The 22,340-nt window shown below is 45.9% G+C and overlaps 1 protein-coding gene across 1 annotated transcript in view; it reads right to left on the bottom strand.

The window, feature by feature from the left end:
* Nucleotides 1–22,340, bottom strand: part of PPP1R13B (protein phosphatase 1 regulatory subunit 13B) — a 509,136-nt gene that overhangs the window by 485,416 nt on the left and 1,380 nt on the right. The gene's annotated exons all lie outside the window — the stretch shown is intronic.

Raw genomic sequence — 22,340 nt, 5'->3', positions numbered from 1 at the left:
CCATATTACACGTGATTTGCCATCTAGTGTAAACATGAGATGCTATTGCCTTCTGCTGTAGGATGCAAGTTATGTAGCTGAAGTTAGCATTACCCATGAGACATCTTGAAATAAAACATCTTGAAATAACTCATTTTGGTCTTGCTTGAGCTGTATCCACTCCTTTGTCTTCGCAGCTGAAATGATGATTTCCTGGAGTTTAAAAAATGTTCTCTGATAAGAACATTAGAGGTGATGTTTTATGGGACCTGGTAGGTCACAAAATCTTTTTGTATCCTGTCTTCAATGTCATAGCTTTTATTTTTGCCAGGAGGCATTTGAAAGAATGTCATGACTTGATTTTTCAGTTCAACCTCACAAATACCACAATGGATTCCTTGGATTCTAATACAAATCCTCTTGGAGCGATTTTTGGTATCCTTGAGTTTTTCCAACACGTTTTGGTGATGGGACTGTACGGCTGCAAACCTTTTAGCCATTTTGCTTTGTTTGTGGACTTGGCTAAGTTTTCAATTTGGTCGAGCATTAACTATGCTTTCTGTAAATTGTGGTCCAGTTCTGAGATGTCTTGATGGACCAGAGGTAAGAACATTATCTCAGCTTTGAACTCCAGTATCATCAGGCGTTTGTCCTGTTTTCCCAGCCGGCACCTAACAGCCACAATGTACACCTAAAATGTCTATCTCAAATGGTCTCTGATGTACAGTTCATTTCATTTAGCTTTTTTTTTTGCAAACCGAGCAAATTCTTTATTGGGCATGTTTTAGCCTGCTTGTTTTTCTGCAATGCAGTCAAATATCTTGGAATGCTAGTTGGTATGGCAGTCAGGCTCATTATCTCCTCCTGACGAAAACAAATAGAATGATTAAGACATTTTGTGGGTTTTTGTTTTGTCTTGTGTTTTCTTCAAACTGATTTGGATTCAGCATTAGTGTCACTTTATGCCTCATAATGAAGTGTACAGAGTCAGCTGATAATGAGCAAGTTAGTCAAAGGGTACAGTGACCGTAATAAATGATGTTTCTGATGGCCAGGGTGCTCCTCACCACTCCTCCATGCTATCCTCGGTTCTACCTCACCCCATCAATGATATGGGTCTTGCTACTCATACACTGAGACCAATCTCTTACTGTTTTTTATTCAACCCGTCTAGTGCTGACCTCTGCAAGGATCATTCTTGTTCTTGATTATTTTGAGTGCTGTGGCTGGGCCGCAGCTTCACACAGTGCATGGGGTGCCCATTGTTTAAATTGGTCGCCTACCAACCAGCAGCATGTGACCACACACCAAGGACTGTGGTTTCCAAAGCAGCACCACTCCACAAGTCCCAGTGGCATCACTCTATTCCTCCCTGTCCAAGTCTGCAAATCCGTGCCCTCCTACTTTGAGCAACAGCCTCTGCAGCCAATCTGTTGAAAGTAGTGAAAATCTTTGGCAACTAGAGCCTTTCTGTGCTGCCAGCAGCAGCTCTCCTGTGTGAAGGAGAAGTAGCCCTGTTCTTTGGCAGCATACTGCTATGTCTATATAGAATGCCCTGAAATGCTTGATGGGGCTGACATCTTGGTATCCGCCATGCACGCTTCATTCAATTCTCCAAATACAACATCAAACTTTGCTGCTATAGGACAACCTCAAGCTATTGGAATCAGTCCATGACCGCTGTGCCTTCTGCTCTACCAGCCCACATCTTTCACCATCATGTGACTGCCGACAGGCACAACCAATCAGGGATCTACGCAAGAGCTCAGCTAGAACATGTCTCGTCTGGACCATACCTTAGCCACATCCCCCTCTGAAGTGATTTCTAAAGCCAGTCACACGATACTGTGGTAAGAGCATGGACCGCGACATTCAAACTGTAGTAATAATATGTGTGAACGTGTGGGTGATAAACGTGTGAAAGTGGCTTCAAATCACGTATTAGTTTGCCGCATTTACTAGCATGATTAGGCAGAAAGATACTGAATTGTCTTTTGACTAATTCATAGAAATTCTAGGGACTGTGTCACTATAAGTTCATGATTAGAAACTTATTTTAACAAGGCATCCTTCATAGGAGATATATGATGCACCACATTAAAACAAACGGATATGTTTTTTGAATGCTGAAGTGCCTTCTTATATCTTGACATGACATCTGCGGCATTGTTGGTTAACAAGACAGTTATTTGGTTCCATTGTAGTTTAGCTAGCCTTGAATCCTGAGTGCCTATGCCTTTAAACAAAAGCAAAAGGTTTAAGTTATCTCTGTAAGGAGAAGTGAGGTTAAGAGAGGAGTTAAAAGTTGTGGTTACAATAGTACAGGCCATTAGTTCTCTGCCAGCATGTTCAGGCACGAGATGGGTCGGCAAGCTCTCCTGAGACTACAAAAGTGCAAAAGATTTTTAAAAAACACAACGAAACCTGCTTCATTACTGTCAGCACAAGTTAAGCAGATAACGTTAATTACAAAAGAGTCAGTAAAAAGGCACACAAAACTAAAACTGATAAATACAATTTCACATGTTTATACTTATGATATGTCTCGAGAGGTGTTTTTATATTTGTGAGTTCCAATTTAATAGATGGAGTTAGGCTGACAAGGCATATTATATTTATCTTCCTGAACTGTGGGTGCCATTGTAGTAAACAAACATTTTTCAAACTGCGTAATTGACAAGTCTACAAAATTCACTGACTGGCTTCAAATTATTAACAGAAAGCACCTCACTGTTGGAGCACAAGATTATAAACAGAGTCGAAGCAGTAAACACACTAAAAATACTACTTTTCTGAATTTATAAAATACTCCTCGACTTCTCTTCATGGCGTTGGCTGCTGGTTCTAGAACTCCGTTCACAAAAGCCTCCCACATTTCAGGTCAGGGGGTCATTAGTCGCAAGTGGCCAGGCAGACACTCCTTGAAAGATATCCTGCTTCCACCCACCAGCACTTCTACTTAAACATAAGGGAGTCAAAGCTTACTCAGCAGAATAACCTAAAAGCATATATGAACAAACCCAAAAATAAACACTGTGTTGCTCTGGGTGTTAATTAATTTTGATGGTAAAATTAGTTATATAATTAAAATAAAAGGAAGACAGTTGTTTGTCCTACTTATGGTTTGCAGTTCAAGTGTGATCAACAGTTGCTCAAACCATAAAAGGCACTATGCCATGGGTAGGCTTTCTGCCAAAGATGCCTTATAATCAGCAGCCAAAAAGGCATTCAACACTTTCAATTTAACCGGAAAATACTCACGTTCTAACCATTCTAAGATAGCCCCTGCACAGGCTTACTGTGATAAAGGCCATCAGAGTCAGGGCAGATCATAGGAGCAGTGGCGGAATGCAAAATAATGTTACCACCTACGCAGAATGTGATCAGGGCCCCCCAAATCTCCAATACTTCACAAACATTCACTGGCTTTGGGCTCAATGTGGCCCTCCCTTGAAGGGTTGGCGGCTCAGGGTCCTGCATTATGCCCCTGCATGGGAAGGGCTGTGCAGTAAGCAGGAAAAGATTTGGGACGGCGGTGTTCCACCTCCTTCTCTAACAGAAGCAGGCAACCAGTGAGGTAGGCCTTCATTGTTTGGGAAGGGGGTGAATGCAATGGGCTGGCAGCCCAGCAGACCCGTTACGATGGGATAGGGCAAACTGGTGCTGTGCCCCACTTCCTTACGGGGGCCATGCCTGCCGGCCTAGGCGCACAGCAGGCCTGCAGTTTTGTGTCAGGTGACAATGCTTGCCAGGCATGGTAACAAAACAGGCTTTGTTACAATGGGAGTTGGGGACAAGCTGGCACTTTGCTCTCCATGAACAACAAGCATTGGCATAGCCAATAGGTCTCGCCTTTAGGACCTTATAAGTGTTTAACCATGCAACAGTTGCAACAGTTAATGTTGTTGCACCAAGGATATTGTGCTGCATAACTAAATACTTATAAGGTCCCAAAAGCAAGACCTATTGGCTAGGCCAATGCGTGTTTTATATAGTTATTACCCCAGGTCCCCAGTGATCCTTGGGACTCCCTTGTTAAAATGTAAACTCTATATAGACAGTTAGACTAAGGCAGCAGCTTCAACAGCATGCATTCCAAAATGTTACTTCCAGCATACAATACATGGTATTGCAACTGCATTACTGGGCCCTTGCTGATTTCTGTATGCTCCCGATTTCTATACAAAATTTCAACTGTGACTCCGACTGAAGCAACAACGGACCACATATTCTAAAGTATATATAGAGAGACTTTTGGGGCAGAAGTATATATATATATATCTGTCTCAATGCTTCAGGTGTTGACATTATCTGAGAATTCCCTGCACTGAATTAATGAGTAATCCCATGATGGGAGCTAGCTTGGAGTGCAGGGAACGGAACGCTCTATTTTTTTTACTCCATGGTTTCTAGGAGAACAGATGCTCTATCAACAAGCTTAACTTCTCAAGGAACAGGGTCACACAAAAAAGAAAGTTGCATTTTTGGGAGTTCAACAGTGAAAAACTGAGAGGTGAACCAAGAATTTAATATGCGATTACAAGTTCATGAAGGTTTGGACGTATCTATATTCAAGCTTAAAGCTAGGGTATGTTGCTGAATTGCAAACGATAGCTTCTATGTTCCTTTATGTTGTTTTGCTCAGATCAAACAGTCAATTAAGACTACATTTAGCGATCTGTGTGTGGCAGATAGGCGATGTGTATGATACTCAATTTTACAGTTTCACTGTAAAGAAGAACAATATCACGGTAGAAGATTTCAAAACCTGGCAATGACGGAAGGAAAAAAAATAAAAGAACTGTACATAAACCGAATGAGGTTAATGAGTCAATACAATAAACCAAACACTGGGCTAAAAGAAACAACACTGATGCAAGCTGTGACGGTAATTAGAAGACCTTCCTTAACAGCTTTTATGAAAGTAGGTATGAAATGTGGTCTAAAATCATCTTTATTGCGAACCACTCAATAATATTAAATCTGAAAGTATTACTGCTACTGGATGTGGAAATACTGCTTGACAATGTAAAATCCTGCGTCAAAATAACAACAATAAAAAAGGTAATACACATTTTTCCCTGACTGCTGCTTTAAACTGAAAACGCCCCCAGTTATTATGAGAGTTAGAGAGGCCCTGCTCCATCGCTACAATATATCAGTTTCCAGTTAGTAATCTCTCTTAAACTGCCCATGCACTCCCACCCACACAGAAATAGTACTGCGACTTCCTCATTTCTACCTATGTTTGCATCTGTTTCTCACTAGAGCTAGGGGTTGCACACGCTTACCCTGACACAGTAGTACTCCTTTAACATACTGGAGGCTACGCTTGCCTCCGTCTCACACCGCCCTGTGAAGCCCCCAGAGACACTCTGATGTAACCCCACCCTCTCGCAGATGCTGGACTGCGGGGACAGCACACATGGACCTTAGAAGGCCAGGGAGTGCACGCAAGCCTCTTACGCTGAATAAGAAAACATGGCTCGCCTACCCCGCCTGCCCAGAGTGGAATCCCTTTCTGAAAAAAATGCACCATAGAAACATTAACCCTGACGACACCTTGTAAGAGGCTGGCATGCGGAGAGAACGCTGCGATCGCCCGCCCATCGCTCTCTTCCCGGCAGACACACGATAGGCTTGGAGCCACGAGAGGCACTTGGGAAAGGTCTGGTCGTATACGAAGGCTCCTCCTGTAGGTTTTTTTTTGTTGCAGTTTTATATAGCGCGAACTTGACTCGAAGGTAATGGAGCACTTTACACGAGCACCAGTTATGTTACACAAGGATACAATCATTTTTGGTATGCACTGGGAAATTAGGCAATTTACCCAGAATCGCAGGATGTTGAGCCTACTAAAGGATCCATCAACTCCTGATTACGGGTTGCTAAAGGGCTATTAATGCAGTCTGTTCTCTAGGAGCGTTTTACCATCAAGTCCAATGGAACAGTATTTGAAATGTGCGGCAGTGGCCGACTGCATCACCACATGCCGCCAGAGCTTAACGCAGGAATTTTTAACCACAGCGGGCATCATCTCATCTGTTACTCGTTATGTAGTGAAATGTGCGACAGGGCTGGGTGGCAAAATTAAGGGTGGGTTTGTGGCAAAATTTTAAATGAGGGCGGTCGCTCTACATGCATGGCGTTGACATTCTAAGCACTGGCTCGTTAGGCTTGAAACCAAAATCGTTCATAGTGATGATATGAATGTCACGGGTTCAAACCCAGGCACGGCCATCCCACCCTTTCATCCAGTCGAGGTCAACCAAAAACAAGCATTGGCTGCGCGGCCCGCGAAAGTGACACAGCCGCGCGGCCCGCTAAAGTGAAAGCGATCGCGATCAAGAGCAGCGAGTTAAGCGGTGGGGGAGAAGCAATCAACGGAGGAAAGACAGATGGCGGCTGTGCGCATGCACGCTCACGTGCACGCAAGCTTTAGGCCACCAAAAGCCTGTGGCACCACTTTGAAATCCCACTTACTAAATGTCTTGCAGAGCATGCGCTGGCTCAGGCGAGCCCTTAAAATGGTCCTCCCATGACGTAAGCACTATACGGTTTAAAAAAACACAAGTAGGAGATTGGTCAGAGTGTCTGGGGGACCAGCTCACTGAAGGGACGAGGCAGAAGCAGGGACAGACTGGAGAGCTAGTGAAGAGTACACTGGCCAGCAGAAACATTAGCCATTAAGCTCCCTGTGCCCTTTGATCAAAGCAAGCATCAGCAGCTGCCTCTGTATACTTCACTGTAAAGCATAAAGCGGCCGTAATGCTGTATTCAACCACCTGAATGTGATTAAGATATCAGAGAAAAACACTAAATGTCTTCATCCTTCTATTCATTTTCACCAGGAGATAATGACCCTCACTGTCAGAACAAGTAGCACTCCATGATCGAGATGGTGTTGCAGAAAGATAAGCAGCCTAAAGCAACCCTTGCCCAGAGTGTAAAAACAAGGTACATATGATGGATCTGCACATCAGAGACCCTCGGTGACCCTGGATATAGAAGGTTCAGATGAACCTTGTTGCTCCCGAGTGATGTCTAAAAAAAGAGAACATATGCCTGATGATAGTGGAGTTAAAGGACCAGACAACGTTCTTACGCCAGGATGTGTCAAGACATTTTGGACCTGGAGCATAGTCTACAAAAAGCAGAGTTACAGATCCGCCAAGCTGAAAAGACCCACAAACAAAATCAATTGTCAGAGAAATTTGCAGACCTAGAGTCCCAACAACAAACCAAAATGGGAAAAATTCAGGGATATCAAAAATGCTCCCAGAGGAATAGTGTTGGAATCCGAGAATTCAATATTGGTATCAGAGGAGTCGAGCTGGAAAATCAAGTCAATGTATTCTCGTAAACACGTACTGGCAAAAATAAGAACATGGATGTTAAGTTCTACAGGACACAAAGTTTTTGCAGCATACCAGATCAGAAATCACCCCTGATGTTCTTAGCAGAGCAATGTTTTTCAAACTCAAGGAAACTATCATGGACAAGGGAGGGGATATTAAGGAGACACGATGGAGTTGTTCAAAAGAATCTTCGGTGATGTAAGTTGTATCCTGCAGCAGAGACAATACCATTCCTTTGGGGGTTCCCAGTGCACCACATGTTTACACTGCATAGCAAATCACATGTGGCACCAATACCAATAAGCTTCTTATCAGTGAAGACCCGGTCACTAGGGATGAGAAAGGGAGTGCTGAGCCTCAACGTGCCAATTGTTCAGTAAAGTGGAAGAAACAAAAGATTATCAGGAAACGAAGGGCAGCTAGCAGGAGAAGAAGGAGGGAGGAACAAGAACCATGACCAGCCTCTTAGGAGGAAGGTTAACTTGTTATAACTGGATACTCAGCAATGTAACTGTTGTTAAGATTCTTTTTTTAATGGGTCCCAGTGTGTGGCCCTTGTCTTGCTGCCTTGTTAGCAAGCCCAATGATAAATCAGGTCATTATTAGTGGGTGAGGGAACACGTTTGCATCGCACTCATCCGTATGTGTTTTTCTTTCCTATTCCTTTTTGTGTGTGTAAGATATGAACGGCTTGCCACTCAACAAGAGTGTGAAGTGAGTGGCGCCCAATGGTGCAGAACAAGATACTACCTCCGTACATACGATCCTTTGAGAATTTGTTTTGATGGTAAAAGGAGCACCTTATGACACAAGAGAAAAAAAACGGTCGGTGCAGTTCAAGTATGCCTTGAACCTGGTAAGCAGATGGTGACTGCAGCAAACCCAGTGCTTGGAGGACCTGACGTGTAGGCACAGATAAAGTGGTGCATGGGGTTCTCCTCTGATAATCTCGGGTAGGAGTCGGATTCACCGGGACAGGCATACAGAAGTATCCTGGGTGCCACCTGGCAGGCATAGTGGACTGTGAGCACGACAAAGCCAAAAGGGAAATGTATTTAATCTGTTTTATACAGTGTAAATCATGTCAGTCAGTGCACTGTACATATTTGCAAACTCATTAAAGCCAATATGTACAAGTAGAGAGCAAACGAATTATAGTAACATCAGAATATCGGACTACTTGCCATCATGAGTAATCGTTAAGTAAAGATCTTTCCCCCTTAGTTATTCCTTGTCGTTCTGGCTGCATTTATAAAGAGTGTGGAAGTACTACTAAGTGTTCCTTGCTGAGTCGAAAGTGTTCTCCAGTGTTGAGGTTACTAGAACTTTCCTACAGGGTTGAGAGGGGACCTTTCTAAGAGGTGAACGGGATTTTTTTCTGACTGAACGCTTCCTGTCCTCCCCTGGCGGAGGTATACAGCCTGATCCTATTTGTGATCATGCGATTTGTGACTTTCAGACTGGAGAAACATGTTTCTGAACTTCATGGTATCTTTATTGTCCGTGAGATCAGGATCATGCCTATCTGTCCCACATATCATACTCCACTGCCTTTTAGTACCCATGTTCGAACCTCGTTTATGGTTGGGTATTAGTGTTTTATTTATTTATACCACCAGGGATTGGATAATGGTCTGCAGTCTAGGTTGGCGATTTTAAGAAATTTTCTACGCATTGCGTTTTGCAATGTGGTATGTGCTAGAAAGATAGTGAAACCTGAAACCTCTTCAAAGACATTGTATTTGGTGTTTTTGTAAAGACTGTGCAATGCATTATGGAATGCAACAACATCTGGTAAGGTTGAAATAATAGCCTCGCACTGCTAGGCTACGGAGGAGAAAATGCAAGCCCACATGAAAGAGCCTTCATTCGTTTTCGAGTACGTTAATAAGGCACTTTAAAAGCCTGAGAGAGCTACCCTTTCCAGTAGTCTTATCAGTTTGGGACGTGTCTACAGCATCTGCAGGGGCCTGCCTACACTGCTCATGTCTGCATTTCTTTGTAGAACATATTACAAGTACATTATTTTTTTAAAGATTTTATTTGAAACAAAAGTGACACACTTAAATACCCCCGTCTACTGACTTCGACCATCTTAAATGCTAGCACATGGATAATACCGCATCTCGACCAAGAGACAAAACACGGCAAATGTCAAGTAAACATATCCCAGGTCCATTATCAGTAAAGTGCCACAGCAGTGAGATAGGGTGCAATACACAAGCTGGTCTGAATTAGAATGTAAACATGGCTCATTGGCGTGAATGTTAAAGAGTAAGAAGGGTAGGAGCAGAAGTAATTCCCTTCAATGCTCACTTAACAAGCATTTACAAAGTCAACAGAATTGGCATTTTATTAAGTGAAAGTGCTTCCTTAACATCTGTAAAGTTTGTGCGTGTGGTTCTGCAGTGGGGTGAGTGAATTAATCAACGGTTGGATGAATGGGTGGGTGAGTGTGTGTATGGATAAATGAGAGGACTGATGAATAGGACCTGTTTGAAATGTCTTTGAAGCCTGGGAGTGTGGTTTGCTATCAAAATAGTATGGTGCAAGGGGTCTCTCTCCTTCCATTGTGAAGTAATGTTACAAACTATCATATAAACTTTAACTTGCATACAACTGTCAGCACATGAGAATGGAGGCCAAAAACCGGTCAAAAATTGCTAACATGATGCAAAACTGAAAACCAGCAGGCAAAGTAAGACAGGTATCTCCAAGGAGTAGCTCGTGAGCTACTGGTAGCTCTCCAGCTATATGCAAGTTGTTCTCCTGTATGGATCCCAGAATACTACATTTGAAATGTTTGCTTGGTTGAATTAACATATGTACACCGAAAATAAAATGTTTGTATTTTCAGAACTCATAAGCTGGTGTTTGAAGAAAAAAAATTGAATTTTCAAAATGTATATTGATATTTGAGTTATAAATCATGTGGCGCTGGCAGACACATTACTCATAGTATTAACTTGATGGAGGGGGCAGTGCAGCTCTGGCCGTTATGTATTATCCATGGCAAGACATTCCCATTTGACAAAGCTGTGTTTACATTACTTCTGGCTACACTCCTTTTGCACTGAGGTGATCACTGCTAGTAATCTTACATAGGGAAACCAATAAGGCAATCTTGTCTGGTGTGGTCACTAGTACAACACTTAAATGGTAGCTTAGGGTGATTTTCATTGAACAAAAGTAGCTCTTATTCCAGAAAAGGTTAGAGACCCCTGGGCTAAGGATACCAAGGCAAAAATGATGCAAAGGGATGGAAAAAACAAGTTAAGGATGCCCACAATATGCCAAGAATTATCACCAATGTAACAAGGCTAGAAGTACTCTTCAATAGTCAACAGGCAGAAAATGAACTCAGAAAGCAGAGACTAGTTGCACATGTTTGTAGCACGGGTGCTAGTTCGGGTGGCATTTAGCACCACAAGATGCCACAGAGGGTACAATGTAGCCACAATCCAGTAATCCCTCCACGGACAAGACACATGAAGGGGACCGTGGGCATGTTGCTGGCCTCACCACCTGTGCCTTGATGCATAGGTGCTTCAAAGAGGGGGTGGTGAGGAGGCAGTGTCTCCAGAGGACAAACCCTTAACTATGCAGTGCTTGACCCATCCAATTTGAGCTTATATAACTGCTCCCCCAATTAAATGTCTACGTCGGTAAAGAGGAAACACTACATACCATATTATGGATAGTTGGAATCAACCAATGACTGAATGTGGGTTAATCAAAATGTGATCAGCAAAATAACCAAGGCCTGAGGACGGCGGACGTATTGCCCCTCTATCATTATAGATAATTATTCACAAGTGGCATTATTAATTTTCCTGAATCCCAAACTATGTTGTGTATGACTTTTAGTAGATTAACAAAGGTAATAAAGAAACGTTATTATCAGTGATAGACTATTGAGTTACGGTTGAATGATTCAGACCATAGGAAAATCACAAATCAACTTTTCGTTCACCAATAATTTTGGGTCAGTTTTACAAATATGCGCAACATGTTCCCAAAAAAGTATTAGACCACCTAGAAATGTGTCTGCCAAATATATACGGTGGAGGAAACTTGTTGAAATCTCTTGGGCTCACCTTCGATACATATTTCTTCAAAGAACACATTGTTAAGACTACCACAATAGTTTGATAAAACTCAACCTCGTCAGAAAAATACATGTATAGAAGAAGCAGTGGTACACGTTACAGGGTACAGCAAAAGTCCATGCACTGTGAACAGTGCACAAAGGACACGGACATAGATCACACTTTACATGTACACTGGTCATTGGTACAGAGCAATGTCACAGCCACAAACCATGTTCACATGCCACACCCAGTTGAAAATTCAGGCCGGCATAATAGCACAGGACATGGCCAAAGGTGTGCAGAGGGTTCAATGGGCCTGCCCAGAGACAAAGGCATTCCTAAAAGCAGAATCGATGTGCGCAGTGTATGCATAGCATGACCAATGACCACTGTTTATGAACTGAAGGTACCTGCAGGCCAGGAGTCTGGCCCGAGGGCAAGCTTCACCAGAGCTTATTACAAAAGGTTAACAGCACAACAGGTTTGTGGGAAAGTTTTAGCCTGTATGATAAACATGGGTAAAGGAGCTTTGCAAATTATTCACCAAATGTCCAGACAGTAAAACAGACTCACTCTACCACCTAGAGGTGTGGTTTCAGCAAGTACTGCAATGGAGCACCAGAGAAATTACACTACTGGGAGAATTTATGGAATTTTAAAACCACACAAATTCCACACAAACTCTGTGGGTTTCAAGACGGCATGTCAATCTGTTGTAGTTTGAGGGTAGAGTCTTCTTACAAGAGTCTGGAGACACAAAGAAGAAGTGAAGTTCTTTATTTGCATGTAAATCCTTTAGGCTACAGGAAAAACAGGTATGTCCAGGGCTTAATCCTCCCTCCAACAGTCCCAATCTCCTAGCTTCCACTACGGACCACACACCAACATCTTTACGAACACCAAAGAACAACCATTACCTTGCATATAAAGTGGAGGAACAATCATTCACAATGACTCAGTCTCCAACATGCCTACCTCACAAGTTCAGCCGACTACAACCTGGTAAACTCTCCAATACCCATGCAGACACTCAAAGACAATCAACAGCAGTCACAGAAATTCTGCAACAAGTAAAAAAAAAAAAAAAAAAAGAGGGTTCCCACATCTCATGTCCAACAAAGAAACAGGACATCAACTAGATGGTGACTACCACTGCATAATGGTCAAAGGAATGCATGCATTGCGAACTCCTAGGACATGAGGCCCTACAGCCACGTATGCACACTCACAAAGACATCATACAATATTTATGATCACAGGACAGAGCTGGCTACTTTTGATAAAGGATTTCCCGGTCATCCTTAAGTCTATAGAATCACAGCAGAAACAAAACAGAAAGTGTAATCGTATATCCCCTTAAATCAAAACTCCCTTGACAAGACTCCAATACAGAACCAATCACAACAACATCCATACACAATGATCCCAGATGCTCATCTCACATTACTAAACTACACAGGTGACGGACACAATTCTCACACTTTTCCATCTTCCGCAAGCACACATACAACCACAGAACAACACTTCACAACATACCCACATAAGTGTGCAACCTAGCACTCCAACAAACCCAACACCCAGTCACACTAGCTGGTCAAACCAACATGACTAAGTGCCAGGTCGGTAAAAAACACGTTATCTGCACCCATTACCATACCCTCTGGCACCTGCACATAAAGGTGCAGTGGCGTCTTTCCTTTTCAATTATGACACCCTCCAGTAGATGCATATGGGAAAATTGACAACAATGAAATAATAGAACAGTCCAGCAATACCACTAATACCAGACCACGTCAACAAAAAAACAAATACTCACCTACAACACAACAGAGCTACATTAAAACACTACAGTTCAAACACAACATTTACTAATGTCACTATATTCAAACTGAACAAAAAAATCACAAATTTACTCCGTCACTAGTACAACGCAACTGTCAAATCTTCCATTCCGAAAGGCAACTCGGGCAAAACTTGTAGCTCTCACTCACAACACTCAAACAAAACTTGTGGCTATGACCCACATCATCACATGTACTATAGTTCCAACATTTTCACCCCACAGGTACTTACCCTTGCACCCTCTTGCAATATGGTACTTCTCTTCTCCCACATTGCACCCATGCAGTACTTCCCCAAACAACTTCTCACAACATTATACTACATTTCCCCAACTTGGTAACCCACTGGATACTCCCCGGCGCAACTTCTCATGTTACAACTTAGCGTATTACAGGGTACTCCTCCATGCAACATCTAACAAGGAACTACACTTTTCTAACTGCATACTATAGGGTACTCACCCATATAAATTCTATCTACAGAGTACTGCTTCTTCCACAGTTCCCATCAACACACACAGTGTACTAGACTTGTATATCTTGCAACAGGGTACTACTCTTCAATCAATCAATCAACAGATTTGTAAAGCGCACTACTCACCCGCAAGGGTCTCAAGGCGCTGGGAAGGGGGGGGGGCTGCTATTGCTCGAACAGCCAGGTCTTGAACTGTTTCCTGAAGGAGAGGTGGTCCTGGGTCAGCCGTAGGTGGGTGGGGAGGGAGTTCCATGTCTTGGCCACCAGGTAGGAGAAAGATCTTCCTCCGGCGGTGGCTCTGCGGATGCGCGGGACGGCGGCGAGGGCTAGGCTGGCGGAACGGAGCTGGTGAGTGGGTGTGTAGAATGTGAGGCGGCTGTTGAGGTATTTGGGGCACATGTCGTGGAGAGCTTTGTGAGCGTGGGTGAGGAGTCTGAACGTGATCCTTTTGCTGACGGGGAGCCAATGCAGGTCTTTCAGATGGGCGGAGATGTGGCAGTGGCGGGGGGATGTCTAGGATGAGTCGTGCAGAGGCGTTCTGCATGCGCTGGAGTCTTTTCTGGAGTTTGGCTGTGGTTCCTGCGTAGAGGGTGTTCCCGTAGTCCAGTCGGCTGGTGACGAAGGCCTGGGTGACCATCTTCCTGGTTTCGATGGGGATCCACCGGAAGATCTTTCGAAGCATGCGCAGGGTGTTGAAGCAGGATGACGAGACGGCGTTGACTTGCTTGGTCATCGTGAGGGAGGAGTCTAGGATGAAGCCCAGGTTGCGTGCATGATCCGTTGGCTTGGGGGCGATGCCCAAGGCAGGGGGCCACCAGGAGTCGTCCCAGGCAGAGTGGGATGGTCCCAGGATGAGGACTTCCGTCTTGTCTGAGTTCAGTTTCAGACGGCTGAGCTTCATCCATTCCGCGACGTCTTTCATTCCTTCCTGGAGGTTGGCTCTGGCTGTTGTGGGGTCGTTGGTGAGGGAGAGGATCAGCTGGGTGTCGTCGGCGTAGGAGTTGATGTTGAGGTTGTGTTGACGTGCGATGGCTGCGAGCGGGCTCATGTAGATGTTGAAGAGGGTGGGGCTGAGCGAGGATCCTTGTGGGACGCCACAGATGACTTTGGTGGCCGCGGATGGGAATGGGGGGAGTCGGACTCTCTGGGTTCTTCCGGCGAGGAACGAGATGATCCACTCCAGGGCCGTTCCTTGGATTCCGGTGTTGCTGAGGCGATGTATCAGGGTGCGGTGGCATACGGGTTCGAAGGCTGCTGAGAGGTCCAGGAGAATGAGGGCAGCTGTTTCCCCGTTGTTGAGCAGGGACCTGATGTCGTCGGTGGCTGCGATGAGGGCGGTCTCGGTGCTGTGGTTTGCTCGGAAGCCGGACTGCTGAGGCGCTGTATCAGGGTGCGGTGGCATACGGTGTCGAAGGCTGCCGAGAGGTCCAGGAGAATGAGGGCAGCTGTTTCTCCGTTGTCGAGCAGGGACCTGATGTCGTCGGTGGCTGCGATGAGGGCTGTCTCGGTGCTGTGGTTTGCTCGGAAACCGGACGGTGAGGGGGGGGGTCGAGGGATCCGTTGGTCTCGAGGAAGGCAGAGAGGTGTTTGTTGACGGTCTTCTCTATGACTTTGGCAGGAAAAGGGAGGAGCGAGATGGGGTGGAAGTTCTTGAGGTCGGTAGGTTCCGCGTTGGGTTTCTTCAGGATGACGCTGAGCTCTGCATGTTTCCAGCTCTCCGGGAAGGTGGCGGATGCGAAGGAGCTGTTGATGATGTCCCGGAGTTGGGGTGCGATGATGTAGTCGGCTTTGTTGAAGATGTGGTGTGGACAGGGGTCGGTAGGGGAGCCGGAGTGGATGGTAGTCATCGTGTGGGTGGTGTCTTCGGTGTTGACCGGGGTCCAGGTGCAGAGGTTGCCGAGGGTGGTGGTGGGGGGTGCCGGTTGGGTGCGTGGTTTGTGCGAAGCTGTTGTGTATGTCAGTGATCTTGCGGTGAAAGAACGAGGCGAGTGAGTCACAGAGGTCCTGCGAGGGCGTGATGTCGTTGCTGCTGGCGCTGGGGTCGGCGAGCTCTTTGACGATTCTGAAGCGTTCCTTACTGTGTTGGGTGTTGTTGTCCAGTCGTTCTTTGAATGCTGTCCTCTTGGTGGTGCGGATCAGCTGGTGGTGTTTGCGGGTGGCGTTTTTGAGGGCTGTCATGTTTTCTGTTGACTGGTCGTGGCGCCAGGCTTTCTCGAGGGAGCGGCAGGTTTTCTTGGAGCTTTTGAGGTCGTCGGAGAACCACGAGGTCATCTTGCTGTAGGGTCTGCTGGACGGGTTCTTCAGTGGTGCGAGGTCATCGGCGCAGTTGGTGAGCCACTGTGTGAGGTTACGGGCTGCTTCGTTGGGGTCCGTCGTGTTGGTGGGAGGGTTCTGGCTGAGGGAGGTGGTTAGCTGGTTGGTGGTGATCTTGCTCCAGCTTCTGCGGGGTGCCTGTTGCGGGTGTTGGTGGGTCATGGTTCTTCTGTAGTTGAAGTGGATGCAGCTGTGGTCTGTCCAGTGTAGTCCGGTTGAGTGGCTGAAGGAGATGTGCTTGCTGGAGGAGAAGATGGGTCAAGCATGTGGCCGGCGTGGTGGGTGGGGGTGTTCACCAGTTGCTTGAGTCCGAGGTCGGCGAGGTTGTCCAGCAGGGCGGTGGAGTTGCTGTCATTGTTGTTCTCCAGGTGGAAGTTGAGGTCTCCTAGGAGGATGTAGTCTGGGGAGGCTAGTGCGTGCGGGCTGACGAAGTCTGCGATGGCTTCGCTGAATTGTGCACGCGGTCCAGGGGGTCTGTAGATGAGAGTGCCTCTGAGGGTGGTTTTGGGGTCGGTGTGTATCTGGAAGTGGAGGTGCTCGGCGCCAGTGAGGGTGTTGACGGAGTTGGTCGTGATCCGGATGGTGTCTCTGTGAACGATGGCGATGCCTCCTCCTGTTTGGTTGACACGGTCCCTCTGGGTGATCTTGTAACCATCTGGGATGGCTATGGCGATGTCAGGGGCTGAGGAGGCGTTCATCCAGGTTTCAGTGAGGAAGGCGACGTCTGGAGAGGTTGTGTCGAGGAGGTCCCATAGCTCGATGGCGTGCCTGTGGATGGAGCGGGTGTTGAGCAGGATGCACTTGAGGTGATTGTTGCTGGTGTCTGGTCTGGCGGGTGCGGTGCAGATTCGGGGGCTGGTGTATTTGCAGGCAAGGCAGGCGAAGGGTCCGTGTGTGTGTTTCGGGGTGGCTGGGTAGCAGGTGGAGTTGAGTGCGTAGAGGGTGACGCAGTGTAGGTCCGTCGTGTCGGCTGGCCTCGTCGAGGGCCACGGGTCCTGGCGCTGGGTGCGGTCCAGGCGCGGACGGGTGCAGACGGGCTTGCCTTTGGCACACCCGCTGCACGCGCCCGCAGCACGCGTCCGCTGCGCGCCCGCACAGCGGGCGCCATAAGAGGGAAGGAGGGGAGGAGGGGTCAGCTGGGAGGCGGGAGGGAAGAGCCAATGGGAGCAAGGGGGGCAGGGCCGCACGGGAGGCAGCGGCGGGAAAGACGGGGCTGAGGAGCCCGGCGAGAGGAGAAACCAGGAAAAACACTCACTCCACACTCGGGGTACAAAAAGAGAAGGGGGGCGGGCAGGCACAGAGGCGAACGGGGAAACCAGGAAAAACACTCACTCCACACTCGGGGTACAAAAGAGAAGGGGGCGGGCAGGCACACGGGGACAGATGTATAGCTGTAAACTGGAGGTCACCACACAGCGGTCAGGATCGGCGGAGCTGCAGCGGTGGGGAAGCGACCTACCCGAGGGTCAAGTGTCGCTGTCTCTGCCGCGCAGCGGTCGCCATATGAGGGAAGGAGGGGAGGAGGGGTCAGCTGGGATGCGGGAGGGAAGAGCCAATGGGAGCAAGGGGGGCAGGGCCGCACAGGAGGCAGCGGCGGGAAAGACGGGGCTGAGGAGCCCGGCGAGAGGAGAAACCAGGAAAAACACTCACTTCACACTCGGGGTACAAAATGAGAAGGGGGGCGGGCAGGCACACGGGCACAGAGGCGAAAGGGGAAACCAGGAAAAACACTCACTCCACACTCGGGGTACAAAAGAGAAGGGGGGCGGGCAGGCACACGGGCACAGAGGTATAGCTGTAAACTGGAGGTCACCACACAGCGGTCAGGATCGGCGGAGCTGCAGCGGTGAGGAATCGACCTACCCGAAGGTCAAGGGTCCCTCACATAAGAGACACTTGGACATGCACAAACACCACGTATCTACACTACGAAATTTAAATGGGTACTTCACTCTTTCCCCCAAACTGCTAACTAAACTCAATGTTGAGTCCAACATAATTGCTCACAATGCACTCCCAAAATAATAAGCTGGTGGATAATATAACCCCCCCCCCCCACATGTCTTGCAGTACTAAGCATTCAGCACTCTACAATTCTTAAACTGCAATACCCAAACAATTGAGGTCAACTTACATGGAAATTTACTAACCCGACAAATACATTACCAATAAGATTTATACTGTACAGGTCAATAAGCAAAATTACCAACCAAACTGTTCCCCAACCTTATGAACCTCAGTTAGTGAGAATCAGGATACATTTCTTACCGAAATCCAAAGAATGCTACTAACTCCAAGAATAACAAGCCATTTGATTAATTAAATGAATGTCATGTCTTGACATTGCAGTTACACAAAAAGGCAGGCAATGTTTCAACTTCCCATAAATTAAGGACACAGTTTAATTTTGAACAACCCCGTCTCATTTCAAGCTCCTGTGTCTATAGAGATAGTCCTACTTTTCCTTCTAAATCAACTAGGATGGATGACATGGGTAGTCTTCCTTCAGTGCCTACAGACATGTCTCAATTAAACATCAGCTTGTTGCCCTCCTTCAGGATGTTCAGAGTGTACAAAGCCAGTGACTCCTCTCCGACACCCAGGCTTGGCATCAAAGACATTTGCAACGTTCTCATGAGCAAGTTGAGCTGCTATACCCTCAAACCCCATGCCCACTTTTTCCAGCGTTGGCTAACTCATGTTGGAGAGAAAAGGCCATATTAATCAGATGCTACGAATGGTCACAAGACCATTGGCCACTGCCTTAATCACAGCACTAATAGAAGTCATGTCCTCTCCTATGGTCACTACACAATTAATTGACATAGGACCCTCCAAAGGAATGGACTAGCCTGTGCCACAGTCAACTTAATTGAGAGCTCATACTGCGCGATCACCAACACTGTTCCTTATGTCAGCATTAAATGTATCACTGCCTGAAGCTCCATGGGTCACTTCTGAGATATGCTTACTGTAAAGGAAATTTCCTGCATCTTCCCACTGAATCCACAGCACTCGCTCCACAGGCCTGTGGTATAACACTGTCTCTACAATAGGGTCCTAAATCTTAGTAATTACTCGGACACATCACCTCACTTTATAATTGCCTTCGCTAGCTTGTTCCCCTTGCCGGGCTTTGCTCACCCTCCTCATTGGGCTCCTCCTATCCAACAGCCAGTGCTGACACACCACTTGAAGGTTGACAATGGATTTGAGGGTGGGCGGACCAAAACTAGTCCTCAAAGGTCCATCTTCCTTCTCAGGACAGGCCTCCTTCCCTGCCAGGACTGGCTCCCAACTGGCACCAGAAATGTGCTGCATTTCATGCAGGTCCGTCACAACTCATTGCCAAAATATTGTAGTTAGAGGGCAGGGTATTCATACAAGATTCTGGAGCTACTCAGACAGGTGGTACCCTCTTTTTTTGCATGTTAGGCCCTTGGGTCAGAGCGACAGCAGGTAAGTCCGGGTTCCATCCAACCTCCAACTGTCCAAATCCCCTAGCTTCTACTGTGGACCACACACCAACATTCTATTACATAATTCCTTCTCAGCTTTCCAGACACCAGCTCAGACAAACAGGGAATGGGACACAGGATACTACACCACCCAATCCCAACAACCACCCCTCTTAATACTCTAAAAGGACAGTGTCATTATTAGGGATTGGGTGAATGGTGGGGGTCTATCCGACGAGAAGTGGATGACAATGATAGCTGAAAGAGGAGTCAACACTCATTGCATGGAGTACGCCCTAATGTACATTACCCCCAACTGCTTCACCAGTATACACCACATGTAAGGCTTGGTTGCAAGTTGAAAGCACCAACTTGTTCTACTGCCCATAACATTCAATGCTTAATGATGGCCAACATGATGCCAACAGTCAAGGTTCAAAACAAGTAATAAAGCACAAGAACTGGAGAGTCCTAAGCTAACCTCCTCGTTCCACACTGGTTTTGGGAACAACAGTGATCCATACTGTTCAACAGGAAAGTTTCAGAAATATTTTATTGTGCCAGTGGAATGCAATTGATATCAACTATTTCTCCCTACCCATTAACCACTTTTTCTTTAATAATGTAAAGTTTTCATACACAAGGGATACATGAACAAATCAAGTGAAGGAAAAGGGTAAACGTACAAAGATTTAAAATATGCAGGTGAGTGGAGACGCGTTTCAACAACGCATAGTACTTCAGCTGAGGATACCACAGAATATAGCCAACACAACAAGATGATGAACGGAGTGCTGAAACTTTTCAACCACTCACCCCCAGTCACAGATCTGGGTTTAGACCATTGTTCTTTTCCTCAGTATGCCACACCAGTTTGGACCCAGCCATATGCAAATCAGTCTTGACCCTTTTCCTCATAGAAACAGTCCAGCCCGAACTGCCAGGCCAGGTCCTCCCTGAACTGGAAGCAAGCATCCAGGAACCGGTTTCGGGGTCACCCGAAGTGGCCAAGGGTATACCCAGATGTAGGTCACTTTCTCGCTGTGCCACTGGATTCGAGCTAGCCTGGCTGATGAGGGGTGATACCCCGAAACCAGTCCTAGGATGCTTGTTTCTGGTCCAGGTAGGACCTGGCCTGGCAGTTCGGCTGGACTGTCACCATGTGGAACAGATTCAAGACTGTTTTGCATATGGCTGGGTCCAAACTGGGGTGGAATAGTAAGCAAAAGAACTATAGATTAAACCCAGAGCTGTGACTGGGGGGTGAGTGGTTGAAAAGTTTCAGCACACCGTCCATCATCTTGTTGTATTTGATACCACAGGATAAACATCACACTATGCAATTACATACGGTTTAGTCTCCCATAGAACAATGTGAAAGGGGAGAACCGTGAGTTCAAAGAGGAGTTACATTCTTCCTTTCTCTATAGGTTTTAAATTGTAATCGTCTGTTAGCTATGTGGCCAGTGCCCCTTGCCCTTCTCAATCCTAAATAGGCTTATCTAATACGCTTCTATACAGTTTTATTTTCTTCAACAAATTCACAGTGCATCTGGGCAAAACCTTTGACCTATGAACTGCCTCAACAGTAGAAATGTTTATATTGAACATATTTACAAATGACTAAACATTCATGCTCAAAAAGCATATTTTACTGGAGACACATAGATGCGAGGCTTACAGCTTGTACGCTAAATTAACACAAAGGTGATAAACGCCCTCTTGAAGCATAAGTAAGACCAAAAACCATCTAGTTATTCTTTCAACTTGGATGCATATTCGGCACTGCAACTGAGAGCCAAAATACCAATTTTAGAAACAGCGGATAATGGTCTAAGACAGCTGTTAAACTGTCCTTGTCCTGATAATTCTTCAAATTCACACATATAAATGGACAGACAAGACACGTGTGTCAATGATGACACTGCAAAAGTACCAGGATAAAGAAACGTAATGTGTAAACACTTCAGCAAATGACAAACGTGAATCACGAGATATAAACTACATGCATCTACTCCCAATGATGAAAGCACGTGCCGTAGTGACAGCATACCAGTTAAAAGCATTTTGCATGACCATGTCCCAGAAGAGGGTAACTGTACTGCAGAGTAGTATCCAATGGATAGTAAATGACTGGATGCGATAATGTGCATGCCCACTATTCCAAAGGGTGTGCTGGCAATGGTCAACAAGTCAGACTATTCTGAGCAATAAATTTAGCAAACCAGCAGTCGTATCTCAACAGCAGAGTCACTCTTCAACGAACCGGCATTGGCACAATTTAATATCATTATTCTCAATGATGCAGTGCTGGCACTTATTACCAATAACGTCAGTCTTTAATACACAAATTTGACGACCTGTTAATCGTTCTTTAAAGAACAGGTATTTAGGCATGGCGATGATGTCTTTAATAGACCAGTACGGCCATTTCTCAAAAATAACACACTATAATTGTACAGTAATGGCACTTAAAAGATCCATATATCCTTAGCTAGTGAGTACACATATTTCCGGTGCTGTAGATCATGAGAATTGGTATTAGTGGCTTAAAGAAAACCGCTTGACATAAAAATGTTTGTCATAGCAATCCATGAAAATGTAGTTCAGACTGAAGGTCTTTGGCGCTGTAGCCACATGGAAAAATGCTGCTGCATGTACGGAAGGAATGTGTGATATGCCGCTAGTGAAAGACTGCCATAACATGGTAATTCCGTTTAAAGCAGTCGGGAAATGAGAGAAATGCTCACAAAAAGGTTGGTTCCACCGCATCAAAATACGTACGTTTTACATGCATCAAATAAAAATAAATCACAGAGCATTGG

This window comes from Triturus cristatus, chromosome 9 (assembly GCF_964204655.1).
Source record: "Triturus cristatus chromosome 9, aTriCri1.1, whole genome shotgun sequence".
Lineage (NCBI taxonomy): Eukaryota > Metazoa > Chordata > Amphibia > Caudata > Salamandridae > Triturus > Triturus cristatus.
Note: the sequence above shows the minus strand (reverse complement) of the source record. Positions and strands in the feature narration are given on the sequence as shown.